This window comes from Corvus hawaiiensis, chromosome 3 (assembly GCF_020740725.1).
Source record: "Corvus hawaiiensis isolate bCorHaw1 chromosome 3, bCorHaw1.pri.cur, whole genome shotgun sequence".
Classification (NCBI taxonomy): Eukaryota; Metazoa; Chordata; class Aves; order Passeriformes; family Corvidae; genus Corvus; species Corvus hawaiiensis.
In genome coordinates this window covers 18,418,494-18,437,046 of record NC_063215.1, presented here as the reverse complement: position 1 = coordinate 18,437,046, position 18,553 = coordinate 18,418,494, and the positions used below count along the sequence as shown (strand labels likewise).

The following is an 18,553-nucleotide window of genomic DNA, read 5'->3' as shown; positions in this document are numbered from 1 at the left end:
AATACCTGTGCAGCATACACAGAAGGCATATATTTCAGTTTATATACCCATTACTAGAGTTTTAGCTTGCCTCAGTGCAAGAAAGTGTGAGTTTTAGTGTGCAAGTAAGGACTAAGTGCTTGTGTTGTTCAGTATTCCTGAGACCTGTTAAAATATATCCTGTCCTGTTACAGAGAGCATGGATCAGGGAGTGCTCTAAGTACTGTGTTAAGGCTGTACAGGGAACACTTGGGGCAATAAATAAAAGTACCACCCATTTAATGTGGTAGTCATGGTTAACTTAGGGTGTGTGCTCAGGGCACCTTTTTATTTTGATACTGCCCATGCTCTGTTTCCTGCAACCGGAAGAATGCTTAGGTCCCAGCTGACAAAATACAAAGTTATGTAAACTTATCTTTGACGTAAATCAGATATTTTGATTTAAGCAGATGTTTTGAGATGGAAATATCTTCTTGTGACAGAGATTGAAGTGTGCTCTTAACAGAACATAATTTCAAAACAAATACTCTTGCCTGGGGATATTTCCTGATCAAATAGCTTAAAAGTGACTTAATATTTTTTATGTTGCATACTTTTTCACTGTTAAGATTGAAAGAAAAGCATCAGATCATGGAAATGGCAGTATTTTAATGAAAAATGTTTCAGTCTGAAAGTAGCAGAAGAGTTTGTCATCATTATTATCAATGAAGCAGAAACATTAATGTGCTTTCTTTTGGAAATAAATGTCACATACAGCATTACCGTTTAGAATATACACTTCTTAAAAGTCTGTACTTATAAATTTCCCTAGAAATTTTGCAGTTTTCCAAAAAGCACTCTGGGTATTTCAAAAATCACTATTGATAACATATTATCTTCCATCTGGCTACTGCATCTTATTGCAAAAGCCTGGGTTTAGATAATTTCTTCCTTCGGATGATGGCAACTTATTTCTTAAGTTGTTATCCAGAACTCTCATGCCGTTTTATAACACATGGGTCTCACTGGTTACTGATTAAGTACTCATCTGATGGGTGCTAATAGACACATTTAGTTGTTTCAGTTGTGAATGCCAGTGAAGGGAGCAATTGACTGGATAAAACTGAGGTTGGTGTGTAGCTATATCACAGGTCTGCCACAGCAGGGTCTAAGAACTGTTGTCACTGCCCTTTCATACATCTTAAGAGGTGACCAAGGGGTTAGAACAATAAACTCTTACCACCAGAGACAAGATGAAGGAGTTACTCAAAGCACAAGTTCTTTCTCTCTCTCTCTCTCTCACTGCCTCCCCTCCCATTGCTCCATTCCCTGTGGCCATGTCACATTACATAAAAGCATTGCAATTAGCAAGCTATCTTCAGAGTGAGAAGAAACAACAGAAGTGAGAGGGGAATGGACAGGTGGTGTGTGAAAGCATGTGTGCTCAATCCATTCATTATCTCGAGTGCAGTATTAATTTGTAAATGTTAAATAACAGCCCAATTCTGCAGTATTTCCACAGACTGCTGGTACTGTAAAATGCTGATCAGCATTTAGAAGAACTCCCTGCTGTCAGAGGCTCCAAATGTTGCACGTGTGTCTTTAGCCCTTACTGTCTCTTCACCTTACTCTTCTGTCTCACAAGTGTCTTAAAATGAAAGCATTGGTCCTGTATTCCCAGCCTCCTTGTGTTGGCTCTACCATTATCTGACTAAAAGGGATGGAAAGAACTTCTTGTGCTGGGTTTCATTTTGACTGGATCAGCTCCTCCAAGCAGCTGATTTGATTAATTTTAATAAGATGAAGCGTTTGATAAGGTGTGCTTATGAACAAGGACGAAAGCAGTGCTGCAGCATTTTTGATCTAGAGGGATTTAAGATGGACTGTATCTGTGAATGTGCAACCTCAGAGCTGAAGGTTTTACCTCAGCTCAGCCCCATGCAGCCACTTGCTCACTTCTTGTCTGCTCCCATTGGGGAAGAGAATCAGAAGGGTAGAAGTGAGACAGCTTGTGGGCTGAGATAAAGAAAATTTAATAGGGAAAGCGAAAGCTGCTCACATAAGCAGTGCAAAACAAGGAGTTAATTCACCACTTTCCATGGGCAGCCAAGTGTTCAGCCATTCCCAGTAAAGCAGGGCTCCATCACACATACTGGTGACTCAGAAAGACAAAACACCACAACTTGGAATGTGTCCACCCTTCCTTTTTCTCCCCCCTGCCTTTATATCCTGAGCATGACAACATATAGAATGGGATCTCTTTGATCTCTTGAGGTCAGTTGTCCTGGCTGTGTCCACATCACGGGAGGCTGACATTCAAGAGGCAAATTTTGTTTGTATGTTATGTCTCTTCAAGCAAGACTATAAGTTTTCATCTTTCCCCTTGTTTTGTGAACAGTGAATTCTCCTTATGAGTGTTTCAGGTCTTGTTTAAAAGCTCAAGTGGGACACTTATGTAGTAACTCCAACTCACCAAACCATCTCTAGGAACAGATTTTTAGCTCAATTTTCAGATTTTCCTTCAAAGGTGCTCAACAGGAAGCATGTAAAACAGAATGACCTGCTAGGTTTTGACAGTTGGCTCAGCTCAGGGGTGAAAACGAGGCCAGAGCAGCCCCAAGAACTCAGGCTATATGAACTCACTGTATAAACATGACCAGCTAAATCCTCTCTTTGGGAGCAGTGTGATTGCTTTCCAGGGCGCAGTCCATGTGGTCCCAAGCATCCATATAATAGCTTAAGTGGATGAAAGATGTATTCTTTTCCACCACAGTATTCAGAACATGATTGGCTTTGTTGTAAACCAACTACAGGGTAAAATACACAGTGCAGTTAACTTTTACATACCCTGCCAGGTTTCATGAACAGTGTTTTACTGCTGATATATTTTTTGTAATTCCACGAGCCTCATATCAGGTGAAAGACTGTACAACAGAAAGGTTGTAATAAAGACCAGTGACAGATTTTAGAGGATTACAATGCAGGATTTATGAGCAGGTGGTTTATATGGCTTTATCACATTTGAGGTAGTAATTATGTTTGCCCACACATTTCTCAGGCAAAAACTATTTTTCATTTTAATTTTCATTTTATAACAAATGTTATCATAAATGGCAAAACAATAAAAGGAGAAAGACTTATCAGGATAATGTAATCTGATGTTAAATGCAAACCTACCCTATGAGAAAATTTCTGATCAGCTGACACAAAAAGTAGCTTTATCATTTGACAATGTTGGCAAATATAAAAAGTTAGTCTTTTTTAAATGTCAAGAGACAAAATGTCTTTGTTTCTGTTAGTATTTCTAGGATTTTCAAGGAAATTATTAAAACAAGATAAATATTTCTTCCTCATGTCCTTTTTTAATAAAGGATTTTTCTGTCAGGAAATGGAAAAAAATGGAGAGAAAATTTGGCAACCATACATTTCCTGTCAGGATCCCATTTTTATAGCTATTCTGCCAGCATAATCTCAATCATGAAAAGTGTTTAAATTTAAAACGTTGAGGGAGTGTTACGTTTATATGTGTCTGATATTAAGATGTGCAGCCATACAAGGAATGGAGAAGTATCAGACAAGCCAAGTTTGAACTAGCACAATAGATAATCTTTTAAATCTGAAGTACACACTTTACTTGTTACAGAAGTATCTTCAGGTTTCAGACAGGCCTTCAGGTCTGACACTGGAGGTTGAAATATTCAGAAAGGAAGAAGAACATTTTGAGAAGCCTAACTATAGTGTGCTATTATCTGAGAACTCTTTAATAAGGGAAAATTATGTTACTTTATAACTTGTTTTGAAATAGAATTACCTTTTTTAAAGAAAGGTACATTATGGAAGATTTGTAAAAGCTGCATCTAAAGTTGTTTTTCTCAGAACAAAATTTTAAAGCCTACAAACCTCAAGCTTCAAGGCATGTGGTCAGCTGGGATTTCACTGCCGTGTAGGTGTTGCATATACTGGTATGTCATGAGAAGCTTTGTTGCCTCAGCAGCAACTGCAACTGACAGATGCTGCGAGGTTCAAATCACCAGCCTAATTACCTGTGCAACATCTCCTCCACAGAGACCACCCACCTGGGAGGGAGTGAAATGCACCTCCGTAGCTCTGGCAGTATGGTATGGGCTCCCCATGTCTTGGGGCTGGAGGTCTAGAAATTAGCACTGCAAGTAAAGTATTCCCTGTCCTCCTACTTCCATTGATCCTTTTATCCTTTCTTGGCCACCCACTTCAGCTGTTTGGGATTCCTCTTTGTTTTCCTTATGGAGAAATAATATCTACCTTTCTATCACTTCAAATTCTCTTCAGATATTATACTTCAGATACTGGTGGTAGGAATTCACATACAGCATTCAGTCAGTTTTAACATCAGTATTTTGGCCGTGACAACTTTACCAAACTTTTATTTATGCTGTTCTTTTCCCTCCCCTTCCTTCTTCTAGTGAAATTAAAGGTTAACATAAAGGTACCTGAAAATAAAACTTCCCAGAGAAGAAATTGAAAAGACATCAGTACTGATATATTATAATGAAAGGCTTTTTAAATCAACAGGAAGTAACATTCTGAACTGACAGGTGAAAATAACTTTTTGTTTTGAATTTTCAGAGTGGGAATATAGCCAAAATAAGTGTTTGGGAAGTTTAAATTTACCTAGAAAAAAATCTTCTGTCAAGATATATTTTCTCTAAAGAAAAGAAAAATTCTAATCACTATTGATTATTTTGATTGTAAAATTCTTACTGCTCTACTTGCTGGCTCCATTAGGAGCTCAGGGTTGGTCTGGGATGCTTGTATGTTACCAACAGCAATGAAGTTGCCCCAGATACCATGGAATCCATCTCACCCTTCTGTATCTCTGGGGTTTAAAATGCTCACAGGAATTAAATCTAATTTTAATAAGTAAACAGGTTTCAAGTGAGACATCTCACCTTTTGTGATACACCATTGAGAATGCAGTAGGAGGTCTTCCTAGGGACCTATAGGAAACTTCAGGGGGCAGCTATGGGATCTCTCAGGGGCAGGGTAGGAGGAGGCAGTGGGGAGGTCCCAAACCTTGGGAAGATCAAACAGGTACTTTAGGAGGTTCCTGAGGGCATGATATTTTTCTGGTTTTGTATTTTTGTGAGAAGTTGATACCAGGGTTCAGATAAAGGCTGGAATTAGTTATTTCATTTATTACCTTGTTAGTTAATTGGCTCCATGTTGTACAGCCACACTAAGTTCTAAAGTTGATATGTGGTTTGTATACAACAGTTAAATTTGCAGTTTTTCTCCAGATTATAAAAAAAGACACACGGAAATTGGACCCTGATGTTCTAAAATACAGCAAATAAAGATAACCTCAGTTATCCCAGTACATATATATTTTTTCCATGCAGTTCCCTACCCTTTTTAATTGTATGAAACATAAATTTTCCTGCTAAAAATGGTCAGTGCTTTAAGTGGGGACCTAAAAATAAGAAGAACATTCTTAAGCCTTGAGGAATGATTTCATAGTTTGGTTTGCTTTGTTTAAAACCGATGCAGTACCTAAAAAAAATTCTTCTATTTCAACAGTATATTTTTCCCATAACATTTTGGGATATTTATGCCTAATGTCATTACACATTGTAATTATGTAATTGCACATCTAAATTACACATTCTCATTATTTCATCATGCATGCTACAACAATTAAGTAATTAGGTCTAATAGTATAAATTAGATCTAATTGTATAAATACATGACAATGGCATAAAAATGGTCTTAAAGAACAGAGAAGACTTTAATCAAAATACAAGGAATACCTTATGTGTGCAATCAGAGGAATGTGGAACACTGGACTAATCCTGTGCAATAATTACTGGGGATTCCTACACTCCACGGTTCCCATTCCCCATCCCCATCCCTTCCACTGGGAAGGAGAAGATAGAGAAAATCATGAGTAAATTTAAGCCCAGGAAGAAGGGAGGGGTGGTGGCAAAGTACATTTAAGATTTAGATTTGTTTCTCTTTAATTTTCCAAAGTTGAGTCCGTTCTTCCCGCTACAGTTGGTGGTGAGCAATCTCTCTCCGTCCTTACCTTGAATAGTTTTTTCATTTTGTTTCCTCTCCCCTGCCCAGCTGAGGAGGGCAGTGATGGAGCAGATTTTTTGGGCACCTGTTTTCCAGCCAGGGTCAACCCACCACGTTAGTTTTTTATCATAGTTGTAGCCATGGAGTCTGTCTCATGGGCTTGTCTCAGTCTTTTAGCTAAGAACATGCTTTAAGATCCAGTACTCTTGAGTCAGGTCCCATTTAGTGATGAGAGTGTTCGTGGCCATCACATCATACTTCTGTTAATGCAGCCTGGTAGTGAGGCCTCAACACTCTGTCCAGACTGTTGGGTTTTGCCACACAGAACCTGGCAAATTCAAACATATTTTGAAATTTAGAACTTTTCAGACATTTTCCTTTCTTTTATTGACCCTTCTTGACAGAGAGTAAAGGTTTCTCTGCTACATCTACATCTGAGCTCTTGACAGAGAAAGCCTCACCTCACAAAACCCTCTAGTTTCCCCAAGTAGCAGAGGCTGTACTCTGATTGTGCTCTTGCTCAAGAGAGGGAGGGGCATATGAGCAAGCAACAGGTGTGTAAACAATAAGACATCATGTTAACACTGAGCCATTGCAAATTTTTTGCCAATATTTTCATGTTTTCAGAAGACTCAGCTGAACTAAACTGATACTCTCCTAAAATATGAAACAATTTTGCAACAAAAATTATCTAGTTGAAAAAACCCCATAGTTTGAACAGAAAATATTTGTCCTATTCTACTCAAATAACTTTATTTCATAAAAGAAGATTTGAAAAAAACTATTAATTGATGTATTGTGACCATACTGAGAATTCCCTTTTAAAGGGATTATATTCCCTTCTTGACCTTCAAAACTTCATAAGACAGCCAACTAAAGGAGTTGTTGCATGGGCTTTAAAAAACCTCCATCTCTATTGGAGAGTCACCAAAATGATCTCTTAAATTTCTCAAGGGAATGTATACCTGTTCTTTGTAGCACAACAGAGAAGGTGTCCTACCTGACACAGCTTAAATTTATTTTGCTTTCTTTGTTTTCAACAGAAAAGTTACACTGGATAGGAAATTAAGAGATAAGGTTTCTTTCCCACAGTAAATGCTTTCATTTTTCCTCCTAGGGATTCCTAGAAAATCACAAATAACCTAGTATTTTGCTTTTTTTACCTAACCATGTATTTAATATTTTTTAAAAATAAAGTGGAAAAGAAATACAATATTTTTAATCTGTCATAATCATACCTGTTATAACATTTGTTCCAATTCTTCCTTTTGTGCACTTGCAAGAACGAAAATGATTAGTCCTGTACTCCCCATTCCTCTGTCTGGAATAAAAAATATGCCAAATATATCTCTGTTGTAAGTCTTTTGGGGACAATGAAGTTGCAAAGGGTTTGAATGTTACTCATTGTGTGCAACCTGTAACCTCATTTTCAGCAGGATAGGGATAGAAGTTCCTGTGCTTTTATTTAGAGCTACGGCTTTCATTAAATTTCATTACTTCTCCCTGTGGCTGTAAGTAGAAGGTGTATCTTATGAAATTTAATTCCTTTTTCTAGTAGCTTGTGTGATAAAGGTGTGGCTTCTAAATGAAGGTTTATCCTACATGAAAGGAGATTGAATTGAGGATATATAGAAGAGGATTTCAGTTTTATGCTGAAACTGATCAACCTTACTGAAATAAAAATTAAAATGGTTATATATTTCACCAGAATTCCTTCATTAAAAAAGGAATTATCTTCCAGAAATAGCCTGCAAATGCAGGAAAGCCAAGCATATGAAAATAAACTAGAAGTGCACAATGCATAAAATTAATTATTGTGATTAAGAATGTTAAATTAGGTCTGGTTTGAGTCCCTGGTTTTCCAATAGGTACAGAAGTGCCTGATTAAATTACCTCAGGATAAATCTGTAAATGCCTTAGGATTTGCTCTTTTGAGCTATTGCCATTGCACTATGCACTGTGAAGAATGGAGTAAGTTTTCTATATTGACAATGGCCTTTTTTTTTTTCTTTATTATCCTTATTTTCTTTGTTCCACTATTGTATTTCTCATATGTCCTGTGTGAAATTGACCTCTTTGCTAGCTAACATAACTCTTACTTCAGAGGTGTGAAGGCTTCAGTAATGTTTCCATTAGTCTTTTGGGAAAAAACCCAAACCATAATATCCTTGGAGCTGTGCTATGCTCACCTTTGTCACTCATAATCCTTCTGTTCTTCCACTGCACTTTTTTATAATTTTATTTTCTGCACGGCTACAAATATCCATATTTATGAAGTACTCATCACCATGGTATCCAAGTACACTTCAGTTTATTAAAAGGATTATGTGACGTGACTGCTTGTAATAGCAGAGGATTAGACATGATGACGCAGGTTCCTTCTAGACTCCTGTTTCTATAAATTAATACCATAAAGCATTTCCCTAAAAATAGGTACCATTTAGAAGGTCACTATATAACATTTAAAACAGCACCAGTTTTAAAAAGTACATCAAGAGATGTCCAAGGACTCTGCCTTCCCTCTTCCGGGTGGGCTGTTAGCAGCAGGTAGGAAAACCCTGCAGGCTCCTGTTACACTTGAATGCCAGCTGTCTTGTCCTGGCTCAGGCAGCCAGAATGGGGGAAATGTGACAGGACGAGATAATGTGTTTGAATTGAAAGAGGGTACATTTACATTATATATTAGGGAGAAATTCTTTATTTAGAGGATGTTGAGGGCCTGGAACAGGCTGCCCAGAGAAGCTGTGGATACCCCATTCCTGAAAGTGTTCAAGGCCAGGTTGGATGGGGCTTTGAGCAACCTGATGTAGTGAAAGGTGTCCCTGCCCAGGATCTTTGAGGTCCAACCCAAGTAACTATGATTCTGTAATTTAGACTATGCTGTGTATGACCAGCTTTATTGTAGTATGTACTGTAGTATATACCTGGCTTAGCTGAAGGCGTCTGAAATGACTCTCACAAAAGAGGGTTAATAGGCTATATATATATATATCTATGAATTAATCTTTCTGAATTTGTTGCATTTTTCAGTGTTGTTTCAAAAGTCAAAGGTTATGTTATTAGCAATTCATTCTGGATTGGTATTGTAAATTTTTTGTTTTCCAGAATGGTCATTCACATTCTTGGGCCAGGCAAAGAAGACATTTTAATTTATATGGGATTGTGTTTACCAAGCAGACAGTGACAGTAGAATTATAGTTCTGTAGATCCTAGCAGATTGTTATTGCACCAAATTTAAACTAGTAAATCATTAGAACCATTCCAAGAGGAAGATTCTCTGTGTGTGTAATACAAGGCTTATACTATTATATGCTTCATACATTTTTTAAAAACATTGATAAATGGAGAGTCGAACAAAAATATACCAAGTAAGTAATTTTAATAAATATTGCTGCTTGCACTCTACTGAAAGTTGCTTCATTTCTAGCCTTGTGAAATTCAGGCTCATAATATGAAGGAGTAGGAGCAGGTTCTCATGGTGACATTTCAGCCAAACAGCTCTACACGTGTTGCATTCATCTCCTTGTATGGTGTATCAGTGCTGGGCCAGTGCTGGATGAAGTACAGCAAGTGTAAACACCCCTTTATCTGCGACTTCAGCTTTGTTCATTTGCAAACACAGCTCTGGTTGAACCAGCAGGAGATGCTGAAACCTCAGTAAAAACTGAAGTACCATCAGTCTCTGGTTCCATTTCTTTAATGGTGTAAAGTTTCTTGAAGTGCCATTAGACATAAGGCCTTGAAGGGCTTGTATATACTAGGAACATGATTTCAGCTTGGATACTGTGTCCAAATTAGCTTTAGATCTAGCTGGCTCAGATGTGGTAAGTACTGAAGTGGCCTTGGCATGTGTTTGCTAATCAGGCAATCTTCAATCTGCTGAAATTAGTAGTGCAGCTATTAAATTTGTGTTCCAATAAGTTAGTCAAGAATGCCGTTTCTAGCCAAGTACACCTCTATGGAAGACTCCACAAGCTCTTGCATTGAATATTAAATCCTATTATCAGAATTCAGATCAAGATTCTCCTACCAAGGTGAAAGAATTGGTTTGCTGTGTTCCCACTAGAACCTGTAAGGAGAGGGAACATTTTTCAGTAACATACTTTTGTAAGACTTAGAAAGTTTAAAGACATATTAAAATGGGAAACCTTTCATTTAATCACTTAAAATGGTCTTGCTCTAGACAAAAAAAAAAAAAAAACAGCCCTAAATATTTATTGAGCTGTGGGTGTGGACAATAAATTTTTTGGCTGTTAGTTTGCTAGACCATTGTGGGTATGGTATGATCACTAGTTTACTAACAGATGGACATCCTTTTAAAGCCAAGCTGTTTTATATTTTTACCATTTCAGTTTGGATGGAAACCAGCTTTTTTACCTTATGTTGTGCTTTTTATTTCTTATGTCAGAGGACAAAATCACTTCCAAAATGTGCTTCTGAAAAAGAGAAACACTGCTGTAATCCATATGCACTTCTTCACCAGACCAATACTTGCCCTGGGTATTCCCCTGCTAGAACAGTAGTTATGCCTGACCTGAGGGTCTCCTGTCCCATCCTCTCCCTCTATCAGTGGAATGCTGTTCAGTTGATTGAAGGCCAGGTACAACAGACTTAGGAGATGTCATGGCAGATGCCAGGCCTAGGGGTATTTTATCAGTCTTTTCTGTTTGTTCAAGTATTCTACCATTTGTTGGTTTTGCCATCTGTCACGCTTTGCCTGGTGACTCTCTTTGTTCTTACTGACTGTGTGGTAGGTTCTGCTGCCTATATTTAAATTGCAGATCCTGGACCAAAATCAGAGCTGACATCCAACACCATCGTCATTCACTCCTGTACATGTAAATTTAAAATTTATGTAATATAGATTGTACCTTAGACAGAAATTACCATATATATATAGATAGAGGTTTTCACTGGTTTCTTAGTAAAGAACTGCACGTCTGAGTATGATACAAGATACTTCCCAGTGTGTTCTAAAATTAAGTATATTGTGGGTCTATATGCCACTTCTTTATTGATTTCAACGGCTAATGTCAAAGACTCCTTATTGCATGAAATTTCTTGAATTATTTCAAACAGAAGAGTATCACTGGAGGCATAATAACTGATAAACAATGAGTTAACATCCCCTTCATTTTCCTTAGCCCAAAAAGCAAACTCTACAGTTTTTACTCAAAAGGAAGAGATTGATTGAAGGAGAAAAGCAGTGTGGCTAAAGAAAGGTATGCTTAATTTTGGAATCCTTACAAAGGTAAAAAAAAACCAAACTAAAACCAGTCTGAAGTAATTAAATTGAGCGAATTGGGTGAGATCTTACAAGCAAATGTTACATAAAAAAGTGAGGAAAAGCCCTTAATTTTCAGAAGTACAGTACTAGTTATGGAGAAAGTAAGAAGAGTAAATAGAGACTGACTTGGCAAAATCACAAACTCCTTACTGACATCAAAGGATAAGAAGTAGGTGAAAAATATAAACTAAGTCAAATTGTTAAGGATATGTATAAGGAAATTATAAGAGGATATATATAGGACAACTAGCAGTAGACATCAAGTGTAGAGGAAATAGTTATTTAACTCTATTACCAGGAAAATAGATTTTTGGGGAAGATCTGCTCCTTCTCACTGATGATTGATGATGCTGAAAAGTATCAGTATTAATTCTACTTAAAAAAAAAAAAAAGTAGCAGTATTAATAAAATAGCAGTATTTAATGGTTGCTTTTTCTATTGGTTTTCACAAAAAGAAATTAATAGTTACATGGTGAAAAGCTCTTTAGTACAAATATTACCACAAATTGTTGAAAGAGCAAAACCACAGTACAGTGTGGATAGATGAAGCAGATATGTTCTTATCAACTCTTTGACAAGCTTCCTCATAGGCTAGTTACAAAAAGAATAATGACTCTTATTGGTTATTTTGTGAAAGATACCTGACAGAAAAGTGAAGGGATGCATCATATTCTACTTTGAGAATGAAAAAGGTGAGTCAAGGAAGCATAGGTCAGGCAGGTTTTTTCTAGGAAAAAACCTTTGGGACAAATAACAAAACATGCTTTCGTAAGTATTAGGAACATAAGAAAATGAATTGAATATATAATTTTCAAAAATTAATTGAACCAACCTATCTTAGCTTCCTCTTGTAAGTAGAATATTAGACCTTGAGAGCTGCTACTCCTACAACTGTCACATGGGACTGAATAGGGATTTGTGCAACAAGGCAAGTCACACTAAGTCATGGCTGTCACCCTGCCTGGTTTCCCAGTCTTTAGAAATTCCTGTTGTCATTACAGTGACTCTTTCCATGGTATCTCATTGATGTGGGTTTCTTTCCAAGGTTACAGAAAATGAAGTTTCAACCCCAAATTTATGTTTTAGCAGGCATTCTGGCCAAGCACCAGGTGAAGGGTATAAATTAAATAACTTTTCAAAACTGTTTGAAGAAAATTGCAAGAGAATATAAAATGATTTTGAAAATCCTTTCCTCCACTGTAAAGGGCAACTGAGACATTCTGACAGGTCTTTAAAAATGCTTGCTATTATATGGAATCTAAATGTGGAATAATAGGTACAAAGAAATGTAGATTATTTCTGTTTTATTCACTTGAGTCTAATTTGATTGAGTCAGCTGAGAGGAGTAGCAAAGACCAGTTGAGACAGAGATGGTTTCTTGTCATGCAAGTGGCTCCAACCACACTGTCTCCCAAGGAAAACGCAAACAATCAGGTGTGGTGGTCAGCAACCCAAGTTCAGCATTTAACTTGCAGTTACGGTGAGAACCCATGATTCCTTTGTCCTGTTATCTGCATGTTTTCCCCTGATAGGTTAATGTTTTCCCCTCCCAGTTTTATGTATAATGTTATGTATATTCGTTGCCCTTGTTTAATATGTATCAGTTTCCAGAAAGTTCTTTGTTCCTCAATGCCCCATTGGATCCTTCCCTAAGTCCCTCCTATGTGTTACTCCCATTGGTTCCCTTACTGTCAACCCCACCTACTTGCTCCTATCTAATTGGCTGAGATCCCTTCCCCGCCTTTCCCCATCCCCACTATAAAATCCCTGGTAACCCTCAGATCCTTGGCTCTTTGCCCCTGTTAGTTTACCTGAATAAACTTCTGTGTGGAGCACAAACGGAGAGTCCCTTCTCTTTACTTCTTTGCCTCTGCTTGCATGCCATCTCAACCAGCTCAGGGAGAAGCTCCCTTGGGTGAGGGCCTGCCTGTTTTGTGTGAGCATTTCAGGATTGCTGTAGAAGTGGATGGGACTGTGCTAGACCTCTGGGCTCTCTTTTTGCTAGCACGCTGCATACGCCGTTAGTTTCTCAGAGCGTAACAGAGCCAGCAGCGTGGGGACCTGGCCAGCAGGGACCCAGGTGCACATGAGCAAGGGAGCAGAGTAGATGCAGAGACCACATGTTGGACTGAGAGTGCAGAGCAGCAGCAGGTTCTTGGTGATGAGGCATGTCAGGCTGGGAGATCAGATCACAGGTCTGGATCCGGCCTGGTGAGGATAACCAGGATCAGAGACAGACCCATCATTGGTGGGGCCAATAAGACTTATTAGTGCCCTCAAGGCACTTCAGCTAGACCTTGCTGTTCCTGTATGATTTATGCAAGCAAAGATGTGCAAAGGCTGCTGGCAGAAATGCCTGTTGTCCATGTCCACTTTTATATAAAACTTAAAGCCATTTTCTAAACAGTTTTGTGATTTCTTTCTTTCTCACCTTACCTGTCATACTGTTAAAACTTTTCTGTGCTGCAATTAGAGTTATAGCCAAGAGTGCCTGGGAAACCTGAAAACGTTAAAAAAATTGAGAATTAATTTTCATAATTTTCCAAGGCTCAGCAGTTTGTCAGAAGCTGTTACGGATGGTTTACTACTGCTCTCCAGCTGCTGTAGTTGGTTCATCAGTATTTGGTATCCCTTAAATTGACTTTGCACTGGTATAAGCCAGAAGTGTTTGCAGCTTCAGCACTGATGGAGCAAGAAGGATTAAGCTGCTCTACTAAATATATGCCTACTGTAACACACATCTGACATTTGGGATAAGAGCAAGTAATATATTTTGAGCCTGCAAATCTTATCAAATAGCTGGGACACCTGCTCCCAGGCACTAAGAGTCTTTGTTTATTTTAACATTTACAGTTTTTCTCTGCCCAAAAATTCTTTGATCAAAGACTCAGAAAATGTGTACACCATATATCAAAATAGTAAAAATGATGGTAAGGATTTACTGGATTAAAACTAAAAATCCAGGCCAAAGTTTCTGATCTAAGTTTTCAAATGAACTCTGGTGCATTTGGCAAAATGTGAAAGTCAGTTTGTGTTAGAACATGTGAGTTATTTTTGTAAAAAAACTCCTCCTTAGTGGCCTCAGGGCCTCTAAAATGGGCAAAGAACTTTAAAATGGAGGGAATAAATTAATTACTTAAAGAAGTCTTTGTTATTCTAAGCTGTATTTGCTTTGTTATTTGTAACAGGTACTTTTATTGCTGTGGGAACCTCCACCGCTGGATGATGTTAGAAAAGTACTTTCTAGGCATCTTCCTGATCAGCAAAATAAATGGTGAGTTTTGCCTATAAATCCTTGAAAACATTTTCCTTGCTGTTGCCAATTAATTGCTTTTCTTCCACACAGAAGTCCTTTCATAAACGCTACATAGAATTTATCCCTTGGTAGCCCTCTTGCAGGCAAATAGAGTCAAACAGACCAGTCTGCAAGTCAGTAATTTTCTAGACTAAAGCTTGTCATCTTCCAGGAGAGAACATGTGACTTAGAAACATTTTAAGAAACTGTTCTGTTTTTTCTTTTTCAGTTGGCAAAAACGTGTCAGTGTTCTGGCATCTATATTTCACACTTGGATTACCAGTTCTGTCTTTACATTTATCGAGTTCCACTGCTAAAAGGACTGAAAAGCTGTCACTGGTCATCACAGGCTGCGTAGTCTCTTAAGCAGATTGAGCGCTACTGCTATCACATTATATTGGAAAATGCATTATTTTTAATTATTTCTTTGAGTTCTAGTTTACTATGTTACATTATGTACATCATCTACTGGTTTGAAACTAGAGAAGCTTTAATGTCCCTACCCAAACAATTTTATGATTCTATACTTATATATCTTTTATACAAGAAGTATGTGCAAAGTAAATAATCTGCAGGAATTCACTTATGAATTTGTTAGAAACTTCTCAGTAAAACATTTTTCAGCATTTTGGAATTTAGAATTAACATTCATAATTATCTTGACCTAAGTGAACTATATGAATTTGAAGGAAAATTGCTGCTTAATCAGAACAAATGTCAAGTACTATTTATGGCAAAGGTTTATCAAGTGGACAAATACAGACTAGAAAAAGTGGAAAGGATTCTAGGGAAGGTTAGTGATCCACAAGACTGAATCCAAGCTGATAGCTGTTGCAAACATTGTCCCCTGCAAAACTGCTAGGTATAAATAGAGGCATAGCTGTACGCTCCTTCAGATAACATTCAGTGGGTTTGTAATGTTCCTGGTGTCTTGCCTTATAATTGAGAAGACATCTTAAGCACCCTTTTTTCAGTCTCTACAGATATTGGAATGTTTTTGTGGTGTTTCATTGATGTATTTTTGAGCATGGGATATGAAAAACACATGAAAAACTGAATGGGGGATTCAGCAGTTTTTTATTATATTTTTACTTTCTAGAAGAAAAATTACAAGAGTTGATACTGCTTTAGGAAAAAAGAAGCAATGAACCTCCTTGTTCTGATTAATCCTTTCATTGGAACTTGTGGGAGGTCTGCATGCTAGAATATAAGTGTTTCCTCCACTTCACCAGGTTCTCAGGGCAGACTCCCTGTGGTTTTAGTGACTAAAACCAAGTGAAGGACAGCAGCTGACTTTGTCCTTGTATTACTCTCCAAAGCCTTAATCAGGTATTGCTTGGATCAATTTCCCTAAGGTCATAACAAACACAGCCAGGTAACACTGTGTGCATGACCACCTTTCAGAGACCCAGTTTTGGCGGTAACTGACTTGTTCCCTATGCTAAATGTTTCAGTGCTAGAATACTTAAGGAAACAACCCTCTTCTGTTAGTCCATATTTGCTCCTTTTGAATAGTATGCAACACTAGAAATAAAAAATATGCAGGCAAAGGCAACTCACTGAATAAAACAGTTTACATTCTGGCATAGGCATATTCAGAGATCATAATCTTACAGAAAATTCATGAATTGTACAGAGAGATTCTCTAAATAACCAGCTATCTGTTAATAAGCAAGAATTAAGGTCTTTGAACTGTGGACAGATGCATGTAATTAGAAACAAGATCACATTATTTTTAATAATGGAATGCAAATTCACAGCAAGGGAACAGGTGCATAAATGTTACGGACCATTAAAACTTATCACAGGTGCATTATGAAGCATGTGGAGAAGCAAGTCAATTCATTCTCCAAAGACTGCAATAGGCTTGTTTTTATATAGTAAGGAATACGGCAATATTTCAGTTTGCTGAGCATTTTTTTACTCAGACTGGGTTCTATATTAACATGTGCTATCTATGTATCTTCAGAATATGAGATATCAGTTCATATCTAACCAGCAGCTCTTACTTACCTTTAGAGGTGTATCTCTGGACCTAGCCTTGGCTTCCTGTATGGTAACTCACTGTTAGACATAATTCTTCCAGCTCTTTTGGATGTTTGTGGATGGTTTATCAGTAGGTCATTTGGTTCATAGGGTAGGCTGGGAAATGTCATCCCCTTCTTTGGCAGTGACTGAGAAGACAGAGGAAAGGACACATACCTCCTGTGTGCCCTAACCAAGAGCAAGCAGATACAGCTGGAATTTCATCAGCTGTAATAGCAGATGTGTTTTTGCTGCTCTTTGAGTATCCATACAGAAATAAAGTGTTACAGTAGAAGCACTTGGTAAAGTGCAATTTGAAGGTTTTTTAAATGTGACACTAGGAGTCCTAGCCATTAGCATTTTGAGTGCTTCCTCTGCAGAATAGCTTGGCCTGATTCCGTCTTGCTTCAAGTTGGCCTAATTCCATAGGCAACAAAGAGCTGGATTAACATTAGCAGCAATGAATATCAGTTGCAGACTTGCAGCAGTACAATGCATAGTGAATCTGGAGAGGAAATACCCCATACACATCCTTAACGTAATTAGACAATCTGCATTTTTTTTTAAACTATTGCTGGCTCACTAAAAGTTCACTTGTGTACTAACAGTTACTTCATAGTAGCTATCATTACTGTACTTTTTGCCGTAAGATAGATACTGGTGATTGATATAAGCAGCCAACGAGTAGGAATCTGCTCTGGGAAATCTGCGTCTCCTCTAGAGGCTTATTTTTTAAAGATACACTTGTAGAAAAAGGAAATAGTTGCTTTCAAGAAAAGCAGAGCAAATTATGAAGAAAAGCAAGCTGAAAGTTTAAAATTTTTTTGGATCTCTAAAAGCTTAATTTTGAAATGCAGTCTTGCTTAAGGAGCTTTAAACTAGATTTGAAGTGGTACAGGAATATAGCTAGGCTTGACAGATATAAGCTATGCAATGGGGACAACTGAAGGAACCACCCAAGTAGCAAAATGAGACTTGAGGGGATACCTCCAATGAGTACAAACACCCAAAGGTGTAACCATGAGACAGGACTATTGGAGTCTCCCTTTGCACCTCTACTGGGATATTGACATACTTAAACACTTCTATAAAGTGCCTGTACACAAATGCACACAGTTTGGGGAACAAACTGGAGGAACTAGAGATCTGTGTGCAGTCACAGGGCTTTGATCTCATTGCAGTTACAGAGATGTGGTGGGACAGTTCACATGACTGGAATGTTGTCATGAAGGGCTACATGATGTTTAGGAGAGAAAGACCAGGAAGGCATGGTGTTGGAGTTGCCCTCTGTATGATTCAACACCTGGAATGTATCGAGCTCTATCCTGGGATGGATGATGAGTGAGTTAAGAGCTTATGGCTTAGGACAAAAGGGCAGAGTACCAAGGGTGACACTCTTGTGGGTGTTTGCTACAGGCTGCCTCATCAGGAGGAGGGAGTGGACAAGGTCTTGTACAGGCAGCTTGGAGCAGCCTCATGGCCATAGGCCCTGGTTTTTGTCGGGGGCATAACTACCCTGGCTTGGTCTAACCTGTCCAAGGATGTCAAGGACAAAAAGAACAGCTTCTTAAAAGACATTAAAACCAAAAGGAAAACAAAGGATAATTTGTTTTCAAAAACAAATTCAAAACAAAAACCTGTTACTAAATGGAGGTAACAGAGGACACAGAGAAGGCAGAGCTCCTGAACGCCTTCTTTGCATTGGTCTTCACTGACAAGACCAGCTCTCAGGATTCTCTGACGCAGCGGACCAGGGTAAGGGAATGTTGAAAGTGCATTAGGAAGAGCATTGCCAGCAGGTTGAGAGAGCTCAGTTCTGGGCTCCTCAGGACAAGAGAGACAGGGAGTTCCTGGAGTGGGTCCAATGAAGGCCTACAAACATGATTAAAGGACTGGAGCGTCACTCTGATGAGAAAAGGTTGAGGGAGCTGGGC

The 18,553-nt window shown here is 38.2% G+C and overlaps 2 long non-coding RNA genes across 7 annotated transcripts in view; one reads left to right on the top strand and one right to left on the bottom strand.

The window, feature by feature from the left end:
- The window catches only part of LOC125324043, a 142,921-nt gene that overhangs the window by 64,407 nt on the left and 59,961 nt on the right, over positions 1-18,553 (top strand). For all 4 annotated transcript variants that reach the window (XR_007202765.1, XR_007202763.1, XR_007202766.1 and 1 more), the window contains exon 2: positions 14,488-14,573. This is a non-coding gene — a long non-coding RNA (uncharacterized LOC125324043). The remainder of the gene's footprint in view (positions 1-14,487; positions 14,574-18,553) is intronic.
- Positions 3,619-16,959, bottom strand: LOC125324042. Of its 3 annotated transcripts, none has more exons than XR_007202761.1 (6): positions 16,608-16,959; positions 13,736-13,799; positions 11,595-11,674; positions 10,390-10,448; positions 7,251-7,333; positions 3,619-6,340 (listed from the first exon to the last, which is right to left on the bottom strand). It is a non-coding gene; the product is annotated as an uncharacterized LOC125324042 (long non-coding RNA). The 3 variants fall into 3 exon arrangements; XR_007202760.1 differs by having other exon boundaries at positions 11,595-11,671; XR_007202762.1 differs by lacking the exons at positions 3,619-6,340; positions 7,251-7,333 and adding an exon at positions 8,852-10,081 and having other exon boundaries at positions 11,595-11,671.